The 24830-nt window shown below is 33.0% G+C and overlaps 1 protein-coding gene across 1 annotated transcript in view; it reads left to right on the top strand.

Moving 5' to 3' along the window:
• Positions 1 to 1875: 1875 nt before the first annotated feature.
• The window catches only part of MYPT-75D (Myosin phosphatase targeting subunit 75D), a 79010-nt gene continuing 56055 nt past the window's right edge, over positions 1876 to 24830 (top strand). Inside the window, exon 1 of the mRNA XM_072536732.1 lies at positions 1876 to 1895. The gene's annotated coding sequence lies outside the window, so the exon portion shown is untranslated. The remainder of the gene's footprint in view (positions 1896 to 24830) is intronic.

The raw sequence follows: 24830 nt of genomic DNA, 5'->3' as shown, positions 1-24830 counted from the left end.
ATGTCTCGACTGCTGAAAATGGTTCTCATTCTAACGAATGCTGCTTTTGCTTTTATTATTCGCTGTTTAATTTCTGTTGAGTGGTCCCATTGGCTATTTAAATTGGTGCCTAGATATGTATATTGCTCGACTCTTTCGATATTCTGTTGGTTGATTGTAAGTTGAGCGTTTAGTATTGGTTTTTTACTAATTGTCATAAATTTGGTTTTCTTTATGTTAAGAGCTAGTCCGTATCTGTTGCTGACTTCTGTTATGCGATTTGTTAATATCTGTAAGTCATTCAGATTATCGGCAAAAACTATAGTGTCATCTGCATATCTAATGTTATTCAACCATTCACCATTATTAGTATTCCTTTCGCACAACCGTCTAAAGCTTCCTTAAATACCCATTCAGAATAAATGTTGAACAACAATGGAGACAAAATACAGCCCTGTCGTACTCCACGTTCTATTGCAATTTTATCAGTTAACTGGTCTTCTATTTTGATTTTGGCCGTTTGATTGTAGTAAATGTTCTGATAATTCTAAGATCTTTGTTGTTAATTCCAATTTCTTGCATTAGAGTCATTAATTTGTCATGTTTTACTCTGTCAAATGCCTTCTGGTAATCTATAAAGCATACGTATATGTCACAATTCACATCCCTGCAACTCTGAAATAGCACCTGTACAGCAAAAAGGGCCTCCCGTGTTCCCAGAGCATCACGAAATCCGAATTGTGTTCTTGTTAGTTGTTCCTCACATTTTGTATATATCTTTTGTGAATGACCTTTAGAAATGTTTTAAGTAAATGGCTCATAAGGCTTATAATTCTATAGTCTTCGCACTTTCTCGCATTGGGTTTTTTTTGAAGATTTATAAAAGTTGACACTAACCACTCTTGGGGAACCACGCCCGTATCATATATACTGTTAAATATATTTGTCAACCATTTTATGCCATCATAGTCCATAAGTTTTAAGAATTCTGAGTGAAAATTATCAGGGCCTACTGCTTTACCATCTTTGGTGCTTTTGATGGCATATTTTACTTCTTCGACTGTAAATGGTGGTCCAGATTCGCAATTGGTGTTTGTTGTAATACCAGTGTTACTTCGTATATCTTCAAAGTTTTTTCTACGTATTTAATCCAAATATCTCTTTTATGCTCTATTTCCAGTACTATGTTTCCCTGATTATCTGTCAGGAATCCAGTGTTCTTGTGTTTATATAAGCCTGCCGCTTCTTTAATCTTTTTATGGAGGTTAGTGAATACATTAATGGTGCGATATGCCAATTCAAAAGGCGTATTCCAATACTAGAGGACCCAATTCCAATACTAGAGGACAAAAAGGAAATTTGACCACACTGCTTCAATGGGTGGAGGAACCGTTCAAACCATTTTACAAAAATATTATTCAAACATCAGCAACTAAAAAATCCAAGGAAGTCACAAAATAACTGTATGATATTAAAATTGTTTGGTAATAAATACTTTTGTTTTGAAACCTGATATTTCATTACTGAAACAATCCAAGTCCATTTTAAAAATGTTTATTTAAAGATTTTAGTAACGATTAGAATGCTTTTGTTTTTAAATAAATTCTTACATGAGGTGTAATCTATTATTATCGCATGCTTATCACAGATAATTCATTAAGCGTCCATGTTTATTTCTAAATTCTAATCCAGTTTTTTAATACGTCTTCAGATATGCACACTTCTAATAATAATTTCTGTGCGGCACTGATAGAATCCAACACCTACATTATCGAATTTGATAAAACTGAATTAGCATCATCTCGTTTCTGATAACATTGATAATGATCGTACAGTATTCCTACAAATAATATCAAAATAATATTTTTTTCAGTTACTGTTTGTTACTAGTGAATTTTAGTAATTGTGTTTATTATGTGAGTGTTTTGTTTAAAGGATGATCTCATTGTGATAAGCTAGAGAACATATTTTAAGGTAGCGTAATATATAGATTGACTTGAAAAGATTTACCTGTTAATAAAAATAAACATTTTAAGAGATTGGTGCCATCATATAACAATTTTCCTACATCTTCTAACAGGTACATCTATTTGGGATATTGAAGTTGCTTAATAGAATGGTTGTTTTAATTTTATTGATTCTTGTTCGAAATAATTGCGTAATTTTATGAAAACCATTGTAGATCCAATAGAGCTTCACTTCTAAGGAACTCTTTTCCTTGAATAATTTTAACATGTCGTGTCCTGACATTATGAAGTTTCTTATTATACAATTAGTTTACGAATATATGGAATAATAAGTTACAGTGATTTACATATATTTTACTCAAACGTGCGTTTTAATTCGGTCTATCAATGAAACTCTTAAAGTACTGTTTGGATTACCGGCGAACACCCAAAACACCCAGAACAACCAAAAAAGGTAAAACTGCTAGACAAAAAAACATTTCCGCGTAAAATGTGCAGGGCAAAAATATCGAATTTTTACCGTCGAGTTGCTGACTGAACTGACTTAAAACCGTCGGTTGCTTCAAGCGTTGTTTTTGAGAGAACGGTCAAGTTTACACAAAAAGTGCTAATAAACATTTTTGTTCATAATTTTGGACGGGGCGTTTTAGAGGAAAACCGCGGAGTAAAGTGGTAAACTTTTTTGCATTTTTTTGGGGTCCCAAAATTGACATCTTCAACAAAATTCAGCTTGTTCGTATAATTTTTAGAGGTCAAATCTGGTGACGACTGGACCATGTTCCCGTGCTCGAAATTAACTTCCTATGTAGTTTTTCGTTAAACCGAATAAGATGGGCGGGCCACGTACTAGATGACGAAAGAATCCTGAACGCCACATTCTGGGAAAGGCCCGATGGCAGAAGGTGAGTTGGTCGCCCAAGAAAGAGATGGAAGGACGCAGTAGTCAGTGGTCTACGCAAAATGGGAATACATCAATGGGAAATAGCTGCTCGGGACCGACAACAATGGATGGAAATAGTAAACGCGGCCAATACTCACATAGAGTTGTAGAGCCAAATGATGATGATGTAGTTTTTGTTAGTGCACAAACGAGTTACGACCCTAGGAAAGATGTTTTTGCTTTTTGTTTTGTCAACTTGTCAGCTTCCTTATTTCTTCTTATCCTTGACGTGGGCATTTATTTATATCGTGTGTATTTCGATTGAAATGGTATAGTACAAACAAGGTACAAGATACATTAAAATACTAATTATAAAATTTCCATAATTAAAAAAAAATATATCAATCAGCGCAACTGTCTTCAAAAAATTCCTCTATACTATAGTAATATTTAGATAATAAAAACTTCTTGATTGCTCTTCGGTATACAAAAATATTGCTTGAGGATCTTATATCGAGTGGTAGGTGATTAAACACTTTCTTACCAGTGCAAATAAATGATTTTTTAGTTAATGTAGAAGAGGGAATTGGAAGTGGAATAACATAATTTAGACGAGTGTTATAAGGGGAATCTGTCCGAATATCCTCTTTATGTTTTTTAAAAATAGCACGCTAATTCAAGGATATACATGCAAGGAAGTGTCAAGATACCATGTTTCCGGAACAGAGGCCTTCATGATGTACCAAACTTGACCTTGCATAAATATCTAGTGCTCTCTTTTGTAGCACAAAATTTCTACTCAAATGATGAAGAGAACAGCTACCCCAAAAGGCAATACCGTATCTCAAATTAAGTTCAATCAGGTCCACATAAACACGTTTTGCAATCTTGTAATCTAAATGGTGAGCAACTGATTTGACCGCAAAGCAATCCGATGATATCGTTTTGCTTAAACATACAGTGTGTTGCTCAAATTTAAGTTTATTATCAATATAGAGACCTAAAAATTTGTTTACTGTGTCAGAACAAATGCCTTCATTGCACAGAGTAATGTTGTTTAGATTATTCTTAAAAGAAATTAATTTGGTTTTTGAAAATTAAATGTCAAATGATTAGTTTTGCACCACTCGTAAGATTTTTAGCATATCCTTAGAGTAAAGAAGTTAAAAGAAAGTAAATTGTGTTTTTGTAAGTAAGAAAGGCATCATTCAATTTTTCTACAACCTTTGAAAGCGACGTGCGACGGTAACAAAGAGATAGGACGATAATTAGCAGGTAAATCGTGGTCACCACCTTTATACAGAGGAATAACCTTAGCACATTTTAAACAATCGCTAAAGTGACCCGTTGGGATGTGTTAATTGCCTCCGCCAAAATTCTCAGAACATTATCAGGAAGAAGAGATAGAACTTTAGATGGGATATAATTCCAGCCTGCAGCCATAGGATTTTTAATGCCTTGTATCCCTCATAATGCCTCAGCCGAATTAGTGGGAAGAAAATAAAAGGAATTTGTAATGTTTACTCCGTTTAAAAAATGCATTGGATCAGAAGAATTAATTTTTTACGCGAGTTCTGGACCTACCGAGCAGTAATATTTATTCAGCTCACTAGGGTCTAAGACTATATCAGTAGTTTGGGGAACTTTAGCTCTAAGATTATTAACTATACGCCAAGATTTATTTTGTTATTATTGGCATTTTCCATTCTAGATTTAAAAGATATACATTTGGCTAATTTAGTAACCTTCCTATATATGGACATAGAAATATATCAAAAATTCATCATTGCATATTATATGTTTTTTAATGTAATTTCGTTTTTCTTTCGATTTAAGAATTCTTTTTTGAAATGCTAAATTGAAAATCTTCATGAGAGTGTGATGAAATTGATGAAGCAAATCAGGAGTGCAAAAAATATTCCAATCTTCCTGATTACAAAATTTGATAAACCTGTCAAAATTACTTTTGCTGAAAATCCTACCCCATCTGGCTGTATAAGGTGGATTCTTAAGGGATATTCACTTAGAATGGGATCATGATCTGATGAAAAATAGGGAATCACTCTGCACACAGACAGATCTGGATGTAGATTAGTACAAATAAAATCCAATATGCTGTTATCTCTGGTTGGATCGGTAATAACATGGCTGTTGTGAAATTTTTTCAAGCAAGGATTCCAATATTTGAAAGAATAACAGAATAATAGACTTAGGGGACTTAGACTTAATAGAGAATTCAAATTCAGATTTAATGCAGAGGTGGTTAAATTTCTTGTGGTCAACAAAATTGAATTTATACTGAAACATTGTATTAATTAAAATTACTGTGCCTCCATGGATGCTTTCAGATATGCAAAATTTGGATATTATGGAGTAATTGTAAATATAAAGTGTTTCCAAAGGATACAACAAGTGCTCAGTTAAAAGCACAACATGTGGCCAATCATTTTCGCTAAGAAATACTTCCAGTTCCTCAACTTTATTGCGTACAGAACATATGTTGTATAAAATAATAGAAAATTTATTAACGATATTAGATTTAGATATACTGGTATCCAGTTTATCACCTACCACACTTACAATATTATTTATGTTATTTTTGTGCCCTGTAGTGTCAAAGATTCTATTTGGTCCTGGTTGGGAGATACTAATTCCTTTCTTATCTGGGAAGGCCTTCAAAAATCCTTATTGTTACGTTAGTAGTTGTGGAATTTTTTGAAGTCGAAACGTTTAAAACCGATTCCTTTTGCCACGTAGATTGTTTGTAGATTTGATCTTTGTATTTTTCGCTAATTCCAAACATAAAACACTTATTAAGGTTTTCCTCAGTCGGTAGTTCCTTTACAATAACATCCGCGTCAGATAATTGTTATTGATTTTTTACGAACTCTTGGATATTTCCAGATGATACATGCCGCTTAATTTTATAACATACGGACATACTTAAATCCGAGGCAGAAGAAGCAATAAAACGGATGAAAAGCAGTAAAGCTGTAGGGCCTGATAATATCGAAGCTGAATTTTTAAAACTCTTAGAGGAAGAAGGAATAAATTGGATCACGGCTGTCTTCAATAAAATATACAATACAGGAATCATCCCTGATAAATGGCTAGAATCAGAATTCATAGCGATACCTAAAAAACAGGGGGCTAAAAAGTGCGAAGAATATCGAACAATCAGCCTAATGAGCCACATGTTGAAATTGTTTCTTAGAGTCATCCATGGAAGAATTTATAAGAAGTGCGAGGAACAAATATCGGATTGACAGTTCGGCTTCATTAACGCAGTGGGTACCAGAGAGGCACTTTTCGGTGTACAGGTACTGATTCAAAGATGCAGGGACGTTAAATGCGACGTATACGCGTGCTTGATCGACTATGAAAAGGCATTTGACAAAATTCAACATCAAAAGATGATAAACATTTTAAAAGAAGCAGACCTGGATGACCAAGACCTCAGAATAATTTCAGAACTATACTGGAATCAGACCGCATACATGAAAATTAACGGAGAAGAAACAGATCACATAAAAATACTACGTGGAGTTAGACAGGGATGTATCCTATCGCCGTTGATATTTAATATGTACTCAGAGAAAATTTTTAACGAGGCTCTTTACGGAATAGACGAAGGCATCCTTCTAAATGGTGAAAGAGTAAACAATGTTAGATATGCCGACGACACCATGGTGATAGCAGATAGTTTAGAGGGACTTCAGAGGCTAATGGACAGAATAAACGAGTACAGTCAACAGTACGGACTAAACATTAATACCCACAAAACGAAACAAATGATTATCAGCAAGGAGAATATAAATGGGGCTCATCTATACATTAATGGGACGCAGATAGAGCGCGTAAAACAGTATTGCTACCTGGGAACTATTATAAACGAACAGTGGAGCAATGTACAGGAAATAAAGTGCCGCATAGGAAAGGCAAGAACGGTCTTTAACAAAATGAGCGCCATCTTCAAAAGTCACAACATATCCTTAGATACAAAAATGAGACATTTGAGATGCTATGTTTTCTCTGTGTTGTTGTACAGGGCGGAGGCATGGACGCTTACAGACACCACTATTAAAAAACTTAAAGCATTTGAGATGTGGCTTTATAGAAGAATGCTGAGAATATCATGGACAGCAAGGATCACGAACAAGGAAGTTCTAGAAAAAATGAAGAAGGAACCAGAGATTGTGTTTACGATCAAACGCATAAAATTGCAATATCTGGAACACGTTATGAGAAATCAGCACCGTTACTCCCTGCTGCAGTCTATATTGCAAGGTAAAGTCAAAGGTAAGCGAGGACCCGGTAGAAGGAGAATATGATGGCTGCGGAATTTAAGAACATGGTTTAAGAAAACCTCAACGGAGCTGTTTCGAGCCGCAGCGAGCAAGGTCATGATTGCCAATATGATTTTCAACATCCGAAACGGATAGGAACCAGAAGAAGAAGAAGAATTTTATAAAGGTATAACCAAACTTTACGCTCGGCACTAAAATCACCAGACTCCTCATTTTGTCCAATATTCTTCTTATAACTATGATATAAGCAAAGCGAGATTAATTATTTCATCCATTTTATTATTTTGATATTCGCTTTCCACCTGTAGGTTAGGTGTGTTTGTTAAGTGATTTGTTTTGTATACAAAATTGTTGACATCTGATTGAATTGGTTGTTTATATTTATTTTCAATTCTATGTAGGATCTCTTCGTACACCATAAAATCCAATTTAATCTAAATTTTGCTTCTGTCCAACACTCTAGTTCTGTCCAGTGATTTTCTACGACCACTTCGAACGTAACTGCCATAGGGTGAATTATCTGGTTTAAGGCTTCCAATGGTACTTTTTCCAGAATCCTTAAGTGATCAATTAAGCCATCCCATAGACATATAATAAAAATAGACTGACTGTTACAATTCAGTCGCGTTTCCCCAGTGCGAGAGAGAAAACTGACGCAAAGCAGTCCCTGCATCTCTTTCTAATGGGCCGGGTTTATCGACCACGTGACCTAAACATCAATCATAACTTTTAAAGACTTATTTGATCATACGGTTGAAAAATATATGTAGTAAATAAAATAATTGTAGGTGGTTAGGTTAGGTTAGTTTAGATTCAATATGAGTGGGCGCTTAACCACTCTTCCACTCGACCTAAGAGGTCTATTATGGCTAGTTGTAGGTGATACAAACTTAAGCTTTTTGTATTAAATAACAATTTCATCATTTTGTACCTGTTAAAAATTACGTAACAAAAATGATTGCTGTTTTAATTAAATTTAGAGTACATAAAATATTGTCATATATTATAAAATTTTTAGCCTACTATTAGTGAAGTAATCTACGTTTTTCTTATATTGTATCGTCACTTAATTAAAAATATTTACGAGAGATATCTTTATAGCCGTATATGCAAATTGTACATTTTAATTAAAGATTTAATGTTACGATAAAGTGTAATAAAAGCCATAAAAGATTACTACCGGTTGGTTCTCTTTTTAAGACACAGATATCGTAATTACTTACGTCACTAAAATTGAAAACATGTATATTTTCAATCATATTTCTGCATAAAAGAATAATTTTGAAGTTTTATTGATCTTATTAAAAAATGTCCAATCGTTGGGTTCTTATGCTAGTTAAAACAGAGAGTGCAGAGAACCATCTAATACGTCAGTCAATAAGTCCCGGCCTAACGATGAGACAGAGACTCTAATGAATTTTCCAGTGAGGAACGCAGACATTAGGAGAGAAATGGAAATTGATCTAGACATAATAGATACTATCGAAACCAAAAGACTTAACTGACATGGACACCTGCAGAGAATGCCTGAAAATAGATAGGAAAATGGACTCCGGCCACTAGAAGAAAACTAGGTATTATATTTTAAATTTAACAAAAATTATTTGTAAATTTGGGATTTACACAAAAAATATAAAAATAACTCAGTTTAGAAATCTTGTTAAAAGATCACTGGGAGTATGTCGCTTTAGTCCTCTTCACCTGTTGATATATATCTAAGATTATTACTATTCATTTCCATATACTGTTATCTGCCTTTCGGATTTATTAATCTAGATCCCCAGTAAATGTGTTTAGCATTGTAGTCGCCTCCCGCAAGAAACCTATTTCCGACTGTATTGAAAAACTCTTGATATTGCTATTGCTGGGATATAGTTTTTACGAAATGCATTTATTTGGTGATGCCTTATCGATGACCTAATTATAATTGCAGTTCCTCCATGTGCGGTGCCATCTGGATGCTTTTTATTATATATCAAGTAGTTTGAAATCTTGATGTAAGTTCGATTTGTAAAATGAGTTTCAGATAAATATTAACAGTATGTCAATATTGTGATTTGTTATATAAGCTTTGACCTCATGGGCATGTTGTGCTAGCCCGTTGGCGTTCCAAATGGCTATTTTCATGAACGTATTCATTTTGAGATTTAGGAGTAGGTTTAGCATAGTGCCAATTTGTTCCATTAGTGTTTTTAACATGCCTTTTAGTTACTTCACGTCGTTTTTGGTTTCTGTTTGGATCATATTGATATTGGTACTCTGTACTTCGTGAACATTCTTGTTACTAGCGACTTGTGCAAAGCTGATGCCAGGTGGTGCAGGTTGTGAAGAGACGAGTGAGTGGCTTGCTTAGCTCTAAGTGCGGGAAATTTTTTCTTTTGCAGTTCTTTCTAGATGTTACAATCTTTATAGTTTGCGGGGTGCTTTCCCTCACAAATGAACATTTGACATCGGCGGATTTATATTTGTGTGCATTGTTTGGTTGCGTGATCGGCGGTGCATTTTACGCAGCGTGGTCTTAGTTACCTGCCTTTTTTGGTGAGGCGGTTCGATTTTAACCCTATGGTTTATGAAGTAATCTATTTCGTATATTCCTTTGTTGTTTTCAGCTGGTTTTAGGTCAGTAAAGAACATCGGAAGCTGTGCTTTGGTTTTAGGATGTCTAATATTCCAAATGTTTGTAACAATATGACCAAGTTCTTCCAACTCTTTTTTTAAATAATTTGTGTCAATCGATTAATGCTAATTATTTATGTACGACCCTGAAATTGCTAGCATTCTTCATTTGATAGGTATGAAACTTTCTCCATTAACGCTTGTTCCGTTTCGAATCTATTTTTATTTCATACTCATTTGTCATCTTCTTCCTATGCCGTCCCCATTAACGGAGGTTAGCGACCACATTTTTAAAAGCTTCTCTGTCTTTTGCAACGTGGAATAATTCGTCTACAGTCATGTTTGTCCAGTTTCTAATATTTCGTAGCCATGACTTCCTCTTTCTACCTATTCCCTTTTTGCCATCGACTCTACCCTGCATGATGACCTGCAGAAGACTATATTTATCATTTCTTAGTATGTGTCCAAGGTATGCAGTCTTGCGTACTTTTATTGTTTTCAACAATTTTTTTTCTCGACCCATCCTTCTCAGCACTTCCTCATTGGTGACCCTGGCAGTCCATGGAATTCTCAACATTCTCCTGTATATCCAAAGTTCAAAGGCTTCAAGCTTCTTAACTATTTGCGCTTTTAATGTCCATGTTTCTACGCCGTACAATAGTTGCGACCAGACGTAACATTCAACAAACCTCAGTCTCAGCGCAGTTTTCAGATTTTTGTCACAGAACAATTGCTTGAATTTTAAGAATGCTGTCCTTGCCATTTCTATTCGTACCCTGATCTCTTGGTCTGGATCTAATTCTGTGTTGATGTAAGCTCCCAGATATTTATATTTTGTCACTCTCTATATTTGCTGTCCACCAAGAGTTAGTTCAGCATGCTCAGCATCATTGCTATCAGATGTTGGAGCATACACTTAGATTAGATTTATGTTTAGAGGTTTGACTTTCAGCTGAAGTAGCATCATACGTTCGTTAAAGGGAATGAAATTTGTCACAAACTCTTTTAAATTATTGTTGATGATAATACCAACACCATGGCTGTGTTCTCCAGTGCTTTTGCCTGAGTAGAAAATAGTATTATTATCCTTGGTGTAGTTTCCAGACTTTGACCATCGGACTTCTGAAAGGCCCAATACTTGTATGTCTAATCTCTCCATTTCTAGCATGACTGTTGTTAATTTTCCTGCTTCATAAAGTGTTCATATATTCCACGTTGCTATGCGTTTTAAATCGCTTACACTAAATTTGTTTCTCCACCCGGGGATTCTTCTCACCCCTGTCCCATTAAAGGGACGCCGGGCACTCGGGGCCACTGTTTGATTTACGTCCATTTGTGGTTGTTCTTGAGAATCCTTAGGGATCTTTAATGCAGTGGTTTCTCCTTGCCTTCTGCATCCTTATGCCGCTGATCTTGGTTCATCCGCATTTGAGATCGATTTCTCAATCTCAGGACAAAAGAGGGCCCTCCCACTTACCAACTCATCCGCCCGAAGCCGTTGGTCAGTAAGTGGGGGTTTGCTTATACCGGCAAACATTCGGTGATTTCGCAGTGTCACAACCGGTTAAATCATAATTACCGCCTGTGATTATTCAGTATCAGACCGGTAAAGAGATTTTCTCTACCGCTCCGATCCTGTAATGACATAGCAGCTGCCCTATGCTATGCTCTCAGTTGATCCGCGGGTGTTTATTTGGCAAGGCCTTATTCACACCTGCCCCACATATCTGTAGGACGTTCCCTATCAGCCATTGGGACGCGCCGTGTTGAGGTTGAGAACTACCCCCCTTCGAGTGTGTTTTCCAAGAAGTACTGAAGAGCCCCTACTCAATTCAGAACTCCTCCTTCTTGGAAACTACACCGGCACGGTGTAGTTTCCAAGAAACTATTTGAAATCATTTGTCATAATAATAATATATTCATTTTGTATCTGTATTTAAACATACGCGCCACTGACTATAAGAAAGCGCTTCTTGTTTATAGAGCGCTTCATGGTTTAAGCCGTTGAAGGAGAAGTCAGCTTTGGCACGAACAACTTCACTTCGCTCTGAACACTAGACCACTAGACCAAGTTAGTCGCTATTCTGTATCGTCGGCTTATTTACTGTAATTTGTATAAAGTACGTAATAAAAGTGTATCAAAATTCTTGCAATTTTTTCAACGCTTTTGTGATTATTGTATAGCTATCAGTCGTTTTGTTTTGTACTTTTACTTGATCAAAATTTAGAACTTTCAGTCTTTCAGTTCATAATTATTTTTGGTTTTTAGTTTTAGTAGCTTCATATTCTTTACTGCTTGAATAAATATTGGTGGAGGTTTAAGTTCTTTCTCTGGTTTCTCTGCGTGGCGAGTTCAGCCAATAAAATCGTTGATTTTTAACTGTTTTAGTTTTTTTGTCTGGGCTGGTTCTATGTCTTTTATTTGAATTTTCGACGACTTTTCAAGTTTCAGTTGGGTTTTGTGTGGTTGGAGGTATTGGGGTTGTTAATTGTTGAGAATATGCTGTGTTTAAATATTAAGCAATATGAACGTTATCTTGTAAATTGTACACTTGATATTGATTTATTCCAGTATGTGTAAGATCCATTTTGGTCCAAGATGGCATATGATGACTTATCGTCGTAGAAGCAGCGGAGTCCATTTTTATCTGGGTGTCATTTACAAAATTCTATAGCACACTGACTGGCCTATGATACTTTTACTTTTACTAATTTTCACCAAATTATCAACACTTGATATTTTTTTGATAACTTTTATTTCTCTGAAAAAAAACTAGTTTCCTTATCACTTTTGAATGATTTTTAGAATTTTGTCATTTTCTGCTGTAATTGAAATGTCACCTATTCGTTTTATACATTACGAGATATGTACGTGTTGGTGAAGTCATCAAAGAATAGCAAAGCTCCAGGACCAGACGAGCTACCAGCGGATATACTCAAGTTGATCGACGAAGATCGAATCCATTTGTTAGTAGACTTATTTAACAAGATTTATGAAAACAGTATAATTCCTGAAGAATGGCTAAGATCAACCTTTGTCCCTCTTCCCAAGAAGCCACATGCACATGCAAGCAGTGCAGTGATCATCGCACGATCAGTCTGATGAGCCATACCTTAAAAATATTCCTCAAAATAATTCACAATAGAATTTATAGAAAATTGGAAGAAGATATCGGAGAAACTCAGTTTGGATTCCGGGAGGGATATGGAACTCGCGAAGCATTATTTGCCTTTAACATCTTGACACAGAGGTGTTTAGATGTGAATCAAGATGTATTTGCTTGTTTCATTGATTACAACAAGGCGTTTGATAACGTCAAGCATGACCAAGTTTTAGAGATCTTGGAAGATAAACAGACACTCGCGATATAAGAATAATATCTACTCTGTATTATAATCAGAAGGCAGTCGCACGCATCGAAAATAGCACAACAAATGAAATTCAAATTAAAAAAGGAGTTAGACAAGGATGTGTGCTGTCACCAATGCTATTTAATCTCTATTCGGAAGAAATTATGAAGAAGATTGGGATAAAAGTTAACGGCCAACCAATTAATAATATTAGATGCGCAGATGATACGGTTTTAATGACGGAGACAGTAGAAGACCTGCAAGCCATTTTAAACAAGGTAGTCACAGCTAGTGAAGAGAAAGGGTTAACAATTAACGTCAAGAAGACGAAATTCATGATTATTTCAAAAAAACAAAGATTGAATGCAAACCTGTACATTCACAATAACGAAATCGAACGGGTGCACAAATATAAATATTTGGGAACAAGCATTAATAACAACAATGACATCACAGAAGAAATAAAAACTAGAATTGGAAAGGCTCGAGCTGCTTTTGTTAATATGAAGGACATTCTGGGAAGTCATGACATTAACTTAAACCTGAAAATGAGATTGGTTAGATGCTACATTTCTCGATTCTACTGTACGAAGTAGAGACTTGGACTTTAAACAAGGGCAATACCGATAAACTAGAGGCCTTCGAAATGTGGATATACAGAAGAATTTTGAAAATACCTTGGACAGACAAAATAACAAATAGTGAGGTTCTTCGAAGAATGAACAAAGAACGGGATCTGTTGATCACCATCAAGAGAAGAAAGTTGGAATATCTTGGTCATGTGATGAGAGGGAAAAAGTACCGATTGCTCCACTTAATTATCCAAGGAAAGATTCACGGCAAACGAAGCGTGGGGAGACGACGTATATCTTGGCTGCGCAATTTAATAGACTGGTTCTCTGGCACATCTAACCAATTATTTTGAGCAGCAGCTTCAAAGAGACGAATAGCAATGATGATTGCCAAACTCCGTAGCGGAGGAGGCACTTGAAGAAAAAGACGTTTTGTATTATAAAGTGGTAATTTTAAAGACCAATCCTATGCTATGATTATGTCTGTAGCCTCGATTTAGGAGCCACAATGCCAAATAAAGTTTTTTTTTTATAATTTTGATTTATTTCCAAATGAATATTTCTTTGGTAAAAATAAGTTAAGGATTGATTTAAAGAATATAGTAATTTTTTGTTTTGTCATTTTTAAAAGGTCTTCCAACTCCGCGTGGTTATCTGCTCTTTAATTAATAATTTACATTACAAAAATCTTTCTTTGGATTTAAGACCATTTTGTCTTGTGTATCAGATTATTAGATTAAAAGTACTGTGGCAGATATACGTATTAATCATAACCAAGACGATAAGGTAATCTTTTAAGCTCCATAGTAATGACTGTTATACAATTTTTATCTTTTCCAAATCTTTAAATAACCATTGGTTATATTGATTACATTTCCCAGTATTTCTGATTAAAGTTTAGTTAATAAATCAAAGTAGATTTTAAAAACTTCTTTTTCGTACTCCAATTAAAACTTTAGTAGATACTTCTATTGCACAACTCTGTTTATTATTTTTGAAATTGTTTCTACAAACACTTCAGGCGACTTTCTCATTACTCCAGCAGCTTTTAATTACTGCTCCTGACTTCTGGCGTTGCGTAAACTGACATGAAAAACAAAAACAAATGGAAAATAAATATTTTCTCAAGTTAAAATCGCAGGTAAAATCCCTTATAATTACAAAAAAAAACAATGATTTAAAAACAATTGAACATAAAAAAACAACCGTTTTTTATGCCCAAAGTAAAGACAAGGCACTCGTTTTGTAGCTTTCTTCTGTTATTTTTGGTAAAATAATTTAGTAAAATGTTGAGTTTATTATGCACAGTTGGGTGTGTAAACAAATACACAGTTAGAAAATTATTGCAAAAAAGAGTGTCACTTTCTTCTAGAGCCCAGTGTTGTCACTACGGATCGCTCATTTTAATCATCCATTTTACTTAACTCCTTTTTATGATATAATCAAGAAAACTTGAACACGAGATTTAAAGAATTATTTGTTTTAACGTTTTTACAGAGTACATACTATACAGAGCGCGGCAGTTAAACGGTCAATTAGAAATATCACGAGAATTAAAGGTAACAAAATGATGAAAATTAGAATGAAGGGGTTTTGAATATTTAATGAAAATATTTTCATCTATTTTCTACTTCCGGTTATACCGGAAGTTGTTTATAACTTAGTTTTTTTAATGGGACACACTGTATATTTTTTAATTTTAGAAATATTCACGTTATACTGAATATTTTTTGTTAATACTTCGCTAGACCTATAGCGAATAGATTTTTTCCGAATTTTACCCCGGCCTCTGGAAGCTCAGGGGTAAAAGTGGTAAACTTTCTTCCATCTTGTTTTTGGGTGTCAAAATCAATATTCTCGGCAAAATTCAGCTTGTTCGTACGATAATTAGTGGTCAACTCTCTGACGACTGGACTAAGGCAGCTGAAGGTATTTGGAATACCAATTTTTAATTTCTATTCAACACAACCTTGTTATTAAAATTTGTTTATAGCTTTAAAAATATTATTTATTTATACTTATGTTTCATAACATCTCAAAATCTAACTTTACAATATTGATATTGCCAATCGTTTAATAATTTTCATTTAATAATCAGTCTTTCGTGGTTAAAAAAAGCACTCCGTGTAAGAACATAATTATATTAATATATTGAATGCAAATAACTCGTGGTTGGGAAAGAATAACAACAAACAAGATTTACAATTGAATAAAAAACATCGTGGCTCGATATTTACTTTCACTTTCTGTCGTATTACATTTTTTAACGCCTCTACTTTTTATAACATGTTTTTCATTATGAATGTGATTCACGTGCACGATAATTTTACTGAATTATAACAATCTATTGTTTATGATATCACTAGGATTTGGTATACTATACACGATTACTGAATAGATAACGTAAATAATTTAGAGATAATAGGTAGATGAAATAAATGGAAAATACCACGAAATACAAGAGGACAGATAACGAAATTAAATAACAAAAACCCTTAACCTTTTTTGTTATTATTGACATGGCTATTATTGACATATTTTGTTTATTTAAAATGTTTATTTACGTATCACAAAACATGGTCTACAATTTTTGTAATAGTTTGATTTATTCTCTTTTTTACTAAACAAATTACAATTAATTTAAAATTACATATCAGTCTTCAAAAACTATCTTAAACAAAAAAAAAACATTATTTCACTAAGACTTAATATAAAAAAATATAAGAGATTGTAAATTGGATTTACATGTTCCAAACAAAGATATGTTTTACAAATCGAACAAAAATATTTCATTTTTCGATTCTTTTTCCATCCACAGTCACCACACCTCCCAATTGCTCCCAGAGTTCTTTAAATTGGCACGAGATCTTCGTCCAAATGACAGATCTTCTTTAGTCGAATCCTTATTGTTTTGGGTATACAGTGATGAGTGTCTTACCACCCGGCTTTTTAACGTAAGAGATAGAAAACACAGTTACCTTATGAAATAAAAAGAGATGAAACTCGTAGAGGTGAGAAATAATCGATAGAAACCTATAATTTACATTACATTACATTACCACTACCACTATCAATAGTCTCACACCTTTAGACGTTAGATTCGAGCTAAATCACCTCGGTCATAATTATTATGAGTAACGTCGAATGTGTGACGTATTTTCATTTTTTAATTTCGCATAAAGTAAAAACTGATTGACCACAATAAAGCAAAAATGTGAATAAAATAATTTAATTAATAGTGATTATTTAATCTAAAGTTTTAAATTATTAACCAAGAATAATTTCTACTATGATTTGAGGAGTTTCATACACTCTTGTCACAGAATAATTATAAATCCTTCGTGGATTAGTGGTAAGAATTCGACATTGCGATACAGACATCGCAGACAATTAGAGTTCAAAACCCACATGTGGTTTTCTTTTTTTTTTTTTAATAATTTGAAATTATGCAAAGATCGTTTTGCTTTGAATCACTAAACAAAACTAAACAAAAACTAAAGTTAAAACAAAAAATCTTATTGACAAAACAGTATCGTCGTACTTTCGAAAATAAAGTAAAAACTTTTAAAGAATAAATAAAAATTCTACAAAAATAAAAAAATATCCGTGGCCACTAATCAATCGATTAGGAAAAGTCGCACTGAGATATTCACTGACGATGCGAGAATTATGTGCAGGACAACCATCGTGTTGAAACCATATGGAATCGAAAGGTATTGGTAAATTACAAAGGGCTGGGACAATTTCATTTTGCAGAAGTTCCAAGTATTTCCGCCCAGTCAACATACCGTCTATAAAAAATGGACCAATAACATGATTCCCTATTATGCCTCCCCAAACATTTACTTTTCGAAGACGCTGGGTACGAGCGACATAAATCTGACGAGGATTTCCTCGAGATCAATACCTAGCATTGATTGAATTGTGACGGCCATGCAATGAAAACGTACATTCATCGGTAAACAAAACGTTCTCTAAAAAATGTTCATCTTGATGTGACATTTCCATTGCAGTTTGACAAAATTCTAAACGTCTATATTGATCCCCAGGGAATTGTACGTTGGATTTATGAAGTTTATAGGGACGGTATCGATGTCTTTATAAAATTTCACCTACTCTAAATCTTGGAATTCCACATTGTTCTCCGAGTCGAGGTGTTGATTGGGTAGGATTTTGCTCAATACTTGCACAAATCAAAGTGTCCCTTAGTTCCAAATCTGGATTTACCTTCCTTCGTCTGCGAACTCCTCTTGGATCGAACACGGATCCATAAGTAAAAAAATTACGTATAAAAGACTGAATTGTTGATTGTGCTGGAGCCGGCCTATTTGGAAACATATTTACAAATTGTTGTATAATCATGTTGTCTGATAATCCATTCACATGCCAGACAACAATTTGCACTTTTTCCTCGACCGTTAAAATCCTTTTCACGAATTGTTTTTTCAATAAAAAGTTTCTGTTTACCGTAAAAAACACTTCTCGATGTGTTATTATTTGATAACTTGAAGGCTTGATGATTTGGTTAGCTATAAAGCAGGTAGCTGTTCGCGCGCATCCATTCCAATGTCGTCAATTGTTTTGAAAATCATTACCTGTACAGAGGAATTGACATTAACACTGAGAATTTAGTGATGGATTTGACATTAAACAGTCCTTAATGGATTATTTTCCATTCACAACTGAAGACTGTAAAACTGGAATTGAATTTGAAATATTTTGTATTTCTATTTTATAACTTTGGAATAAGAATAAATTGTAAATAATGAGTTTTTCGAAAACTTGTTACCTAATATGTATCATATTTTCTATTATTTTTGATTGAGCAAAACAAAAATTTTACCCTTGGTGTGAATTGAACCCCAGTCTTCTTATTAATAGGCAACGTCTCTAACTATTACGCCAACTCCTCATACAACAATTAATGTTTTCGGGCTGAACATACCTATTTAGTTTAGTCAAATATTTCAGCTGAGTTATTTTTATTATTAAATAAACTTAAAGATTTATAATTTAAAATCGCTACTAATTAATATTTTTTACTATAATATATCTTAATATATTTAATCATTTATTCTAACAGCAGAAATTATTAAAATAAAATATTTTCGAGGTCATCCGTATAATTATGACTGAAGTCAAATAGACACGTCTAATAACTAGCCTTATCTCGTACTATCTCACAACTTAATCTGTCTTCTATCCTTTCCGCTATTTTGCCGGGTGGTAAGACACTCATCACTGTATAGATATTTTGGCTTCGATTCTTTTGGTGGTTATACGTAAGGCTAAATGCTAAATTTATCAAAACTTCTCGTCGGGTCTTTGTGGAATTTGGAATGTTACAATTGTAAATAACAATGGAATTTATTGCTGTAACATTTAAAAGGCGGTACAAAAACAACCATAGGCCATCTTCTATTACAACGTCATATTGTGCGCATAATTTATCTAGAACGGTTTAAAAAAAGGGACCAGCATAGTAGGGGGACTTTTTAAAATTAACATGATTAAATTTCTTTAATGGATTTGGTCTGTTATTAACGTAAAATATGAGTGGAGATTACTATTCTTTTTAAACGATTCAATTCTTTAGAAAAGAAAGGAAAACAGTTTATACAATAAAACGTAAAAATTCTAATTTTCCTAAAAACTTGCAATGTATTTTGTTTTTCCAGTTACAGGATCAAAGTCGTCCCCATGGTGCATAGTGGAATATAATAAAACGTTTTTGTTTTTTTTTTGTTTATATGACACTAAGAGTGTTCCTCTTGAACCAAACCCAAATGTACTAGAGCCAATAGGTCGTCCTTGATTGTTAGAGAAATATGCAGGAATTTCTCTTCCATTTACTTTTATTGTTCTCAAGAGAGTTGAACCATTTTCCACGTTTATTAGCCTAAATTAACCTTATATGAGTACTCTGGGAATTACCACAACAAACACTGCCGTATACTGTTTTTATTCCTATTTACTAACGTTCGAACGTGACTTTAATCCACAGCCGATAGATGGAAGTACATATTTCTAAAAGTTACATGACCGCGCGACGCGACGGTGGTCTATTAGGACAAAAAAAACTAAAAGCTTTAATTTTTGTAAAATATTTAGATAAGTACTTTTTTTAGGTGCCTGAAAGGTACCTACTAAAAAAAACAGATATGTATAGTATTTATGTAAGAAATAGCTTTTTGCGCGTAAACCCCGTTCTGATAGACCACCACCGTGTATGTGAGTGTTAAATGTTAAGTCATCCAATTCCAAATATTTAAATGTGAATGTGTAAAATTTTATTATATTTTTTTTATATCGTTTTTTTTTGCCATATACCCTCGTAAGCATACAAACTAACCCTAAGTTATCTGAACATATTCTATACATCGATTAGATAAAGCTGTACAATAATGAGCATATAAAAATATTGCAATTTGAGATTTCCAGTTTCTTCGTTTTGTATGTATTAAAAAGTTGTCTAATCTAGTTTTACTACATTTTTTCTTAGCGACAAGATTTATTTCCAAATTTGGTTTCGTTCTTAACACGAGATTTATCTTCTTATATAACTTGTTACTAAAGTTGATCAAATACTTATAAATAAGCTATTCACATAGTTCTTAAAATCGTTTCAATGTCAACTATTTATGGTCATGACTTTTGTAGGTAGATTTATTAATTGACTCTTACGTAAATTTGATATTTATGGATACATATTTATACTCATCAACTTACGTGGTGCATTAGTATTTAATATATTGAAACTTTTATACCCAAATAAAATTTAAAATAAACGTGATTTGCTTATTAGTATTATTGACAATTATTTATTAATATTTAATGGAAATTAACCACAACTTGAGTTAAAAATACATTTATTTTGAAGTTTTGAACACTTCTGTGGCTAGAAGGCAAAAGGGGATAACTCTCATTTGGAAGTTTTTCAGTACAGACATTTTTAGTTCATATGGTCTTTTTGTTACCTTATAGACGTAATATTAGTAACGTTTGTATATTTCTAGATCCGACTTACATTCTGTTAGATATATTTAAGTGTTTTTTCTTAAATTAATATCTATGTGTCCAATATTTTGATAAATTAAAAAAAATATTTTAGGATATTTTTATTATTTTTAATTATTTCAAGAAAGCATAAGGAGATAAGTCAAGTTATAGTTGAAATGAACATAAAATCATCTTGGTAAAGGGGGTTATGTAGATTTATACCCTTATGCTCGGTAGTAACTTGGTTAACATTATATGTGCACTGTAGTGTTAACTGCAGTTATTTCTACTTACAAAGGGCAACCACAATAAAGCAAAGAAAATATTTTGTTCTGGATATAGCATTGACAGAACAAGAAATAAAACGTACATTTTTTCAAAAAGTTTATTAAACATGGCGGTTTCTATAGCAATCTGATGATACGTTTACAAATTAACAATTGATCAAGATGATACTTAGAAAGAGAATTAAAGGCGCATCCTAAACACAAAATAAAAACATATATTCTATATAATACGAACAGAATAGCTTTCGCAGGAAGAAAAAAAAATTTTGATGAACACAAATATTTTTCGGAAGCTGTTTCTTTAAAATAATAAACTACACAAATATTTGTTTTAGAATATTTTATTAAAAATCGTCATCACTAAAATAATTATCTATGTCTGGATCTGTGTCAGCAGTATTATCCAGATCTTGTGAATTTCGTGGGATTTGGGCAAGTCCACGATAACATTCTTTTGCACTCTCATCAACTAACATAATAAGCTCTGAAAGATCGCTTACTTTTTTTTCACTTATTTGTCTTGGCTTATCATACAAATTATCTAAAGTAATGTTCTTGATATCGATGAGTGTATCTTTTTTTTTGTCTTCTAAAATTTATTTCTTGAAATAGCTGATATTCCTGAAGCGATGTTTTAAAATTAATAATGCCAAATTCCTTGGTGTATCTTAGCCATTTCATATTTCTCCAGCAAATTTCAGTCTTATTGTCTCTCTTCTTTCTCTTTATTAACATTCCTTTTAGCAGAAAGCATTTCAGAAGGTAAATTAGCAAAACTCTTAAATAAACAAGAAGCAATTTCGTTGGCACGTAAAACACGGTATTAGTTTGTAAGTAAGGAATAGGAAAAACCTGTTGTAAGTCAAATACAAATATTTTTTGACTTTTGCTGTTTATACATTTTAATTTGTCTAATCTCTTTGAGTCGTAAGCAGTTTCAAATTCTATATGATGATCTGCTAATAAATTCTCATATTTTTTCCTTGCATCAGCTGTCTTACTGATATTAATATGATTCTGAAAAATATCACAATTGTTACAGGTATCGTTGCTTGGTTTTTTAAACTTTAAGCCTAATTTATCGATTGTTTGAGAGTAAACTTTATAAGAAACCGGTTCAGATATTATGTCCTGGGTGTACATTTGATACATCTTAGCTTTTGTTAATTCTGCTACTATAAAAAAAAATAGATACTTTTTACTAGTATGTTTTCGTGAGTAGTGAGACTCATAGGCAGGAAATTTTGATATGTGGCTATAGACGAGTTCCATTCTAGATTCGGAAATTTTGTTTTTTGGTTTATGCCTGCCTCTGCTATCAGCCATATTAATACCACAGTTGGATGACATTTTCTTTTTTGTAACAGTGTCTATAAATTTATTACTTTTGTCAAAAATAGCACAAAAACATACCTTGCAGCATTGGATTCTTCCTCCTTGGATTTCTATAAAATATGTAACACACTTTTCCCTATATTTTTTGAAGGTTTATCAGTATCACTTCTGTTAGTAGTAATCTTCTTGTCAGAAATTTGAATTAATGAGGCAATACAACTTACCCTTCTACCGGAGTTGCCCATTCTCCAGTAATTTTGAAACAGAGATAATCTATGTTCACCAAATATTTGTTTTTACACTTTCTTCTACAATCTCGCAGTGACCGTGACTGCCTAGCTTTATTGCGTTTCCTTTGTCTGTTTCATATCCTTTACCCGTATTTCGTAAAACCTGTCTATTTTTTCTTTTTCCTACTTTTCGTTTCAATATTGTGTGCATTGGTTGGCCATGTTCTTCATTGTTTTCAAAATTTGGTTCATCTGAGCCATTTTTCTCCTGTTCGGTGTCAGAATCACTATGGTGGTCTTCTTGAATGTGATCATAGGCCGGGTCTTTTACGCTGTCGTCTGAGTCAAAATCTTGCTGTATATTTTCTTTTACTAAAAAAAAGTATGGAATGTAGTGATCAATAATCAACAATTATACCACACGTGGAGGAATAATAATTGTTATTTCGAGTTGCCATCGTAGTGAACGTTCCTTGATAAAATTTGCGTGTGCTCTCTTCACAATCTAGACAAGTACTGACAAGAAACTGATACGAATATGATTTGCGTGGACACCGCATTCTTGCAAAAAGGGATAACTTTGTATATCCTAGCAATACTTTCATATATATTTCTTCTATCACATTCCGGCAAAAGGGGTTATCTTGATTTAATCCCTTTTACTAGCACACATTTCGAATAATTCTCAAGTTAACATGACTTAAATCGTTTTGCTTCTCAGTTAATTTCATAATGTTAGAAAATATGTGCACATATACCATTTTACTAGTAATTACTATTTTGCTCTCCAGAAGATATCTTGAGTTATATACTTAAAACAGTCGTAACGATTAAATTGTAGCCAAGTTACCCCTTTTTGATCAATAATAATATTTTAATTAGTAAACTTTCACTTAACTCTCTTTACCAAGATTGTGCAGAATCAAAAATGCTGTCGAATGGTATACATAACACTATTTCGCAAAAAATCGACTTATCCCCTTTTGCCTTCCAGCCACAGACTTGTACTTCATATTAATGACTAATAGAGAAGGGCGGATCTGTTTTGAGATGGATGTGAGAGATGGCATTCGGATTTTTGCAGAAATAATTAGGTGATAACTTCAGTAATAACAATTGACTCATCCTCCCTCTCAAATAGGTCGGTAACATTATTAAAAAAATTAAAATAATTAAAAATTACAAAAAATATCGATTTTTTTCAACTTTCCTTGCTTATAACTTTAAAACAATTCATTTCGGAGCAAAGTCGTACTGAAATAAAATAGAGACAATTAAATTTTCTATAAGATACGGCTGGTTAATAATGTTTTAATTTATTACCCTTGCTGCAAAATAGCAATAAATACAAAAAATAGGGGGTCTACAAGTCTTTTTTTTATTCAATGTTTTTCTACCACTTAGATTAAACATAAGACCTTCATAATTCGTCTGGAAAATCTTTAAAACGTAATGAAATCGCCTATCAAATTTTATTAAAATCGATTTAATAGAGTTTTCGCATAATAATTTTGCAATTTAAATTTTTTTTTAAATTGAATTTTTTGTCAATTTGAAGTTTGCCAATTTAGGCCAGGGAAATAAGCAAAAAAAGTAACCTGTTTTTGACACTCGTCCGGCCAGGCAAACGACAGTTGTTTTTAGTAGTATGGACCTCTGTAACAAAAACCTATATGTTTCCTGCAGTCGATTTTTTGGACTTAATTAGTTATTAACAAATTAAGGTCAAAAAACGGAAAAATTTTGCTTTTTTCGTCTATCGGCAAAAAGTGAAGCATTTTAAACAAATTTTACAAGAGAAGAAACTTTTAAGTCATATAAAAACCTTCAAAATTTTCTATCCTTATTTGTTGCCTAGGAAATTGTTAATAACTTTTTTGAGAATAAACTTATAACATTTATATTTCATAGAATGCTGTGTCTATGAGTGCTTAAAATATTGTTAAAATTTCAAAGTGATCGGTCAAATAGTTTAAGAGTTAATTTTATTTGTTTATCCCAAATTAATTTTTTTTGCAACAATATAAGTCAGAAAATTATATAGTTTTAGTAATTGTAATGATAGTTTCTTGAAGAAGAAGACTTGTTCTATTATTAACATTAAAAAAAATTAAGAAAATTAATTTTAAATATTGCAAAATAATTTTGCAAAAACATGTCGATTTTTAGCTTATAAACAATTAGAATAACTTTTTAGCCATTGTCTGTAAGAACATTATTTTTTTATATTTAAAACGCCTAAATTTTTTCACAAATTTAAAAGAAAAAAAATTTGTCCTAAAATAATTTGAGACAAAGTTAGCCTCT

Source organism: Diabrotica undecimpunctata, chromosome 7 (genome assembly GCF_040954645.1).
Source record: "Diabrotica undecimpunctata isolate CICGRU chromosome 7, icDiaUnde3, whole genome shotgun sequence".
Taxonomy (NCBI): domain Eukaryota; kingdom Metazoa; phylum Arthropoda; class Insecta; order Coleoptera; family Chrysomelidae; genus Diabrotica; species Diabrotica undecimpunctata.
This window is presented reverse-complemented; position numbering and strand designations above follow the sequence as displayed.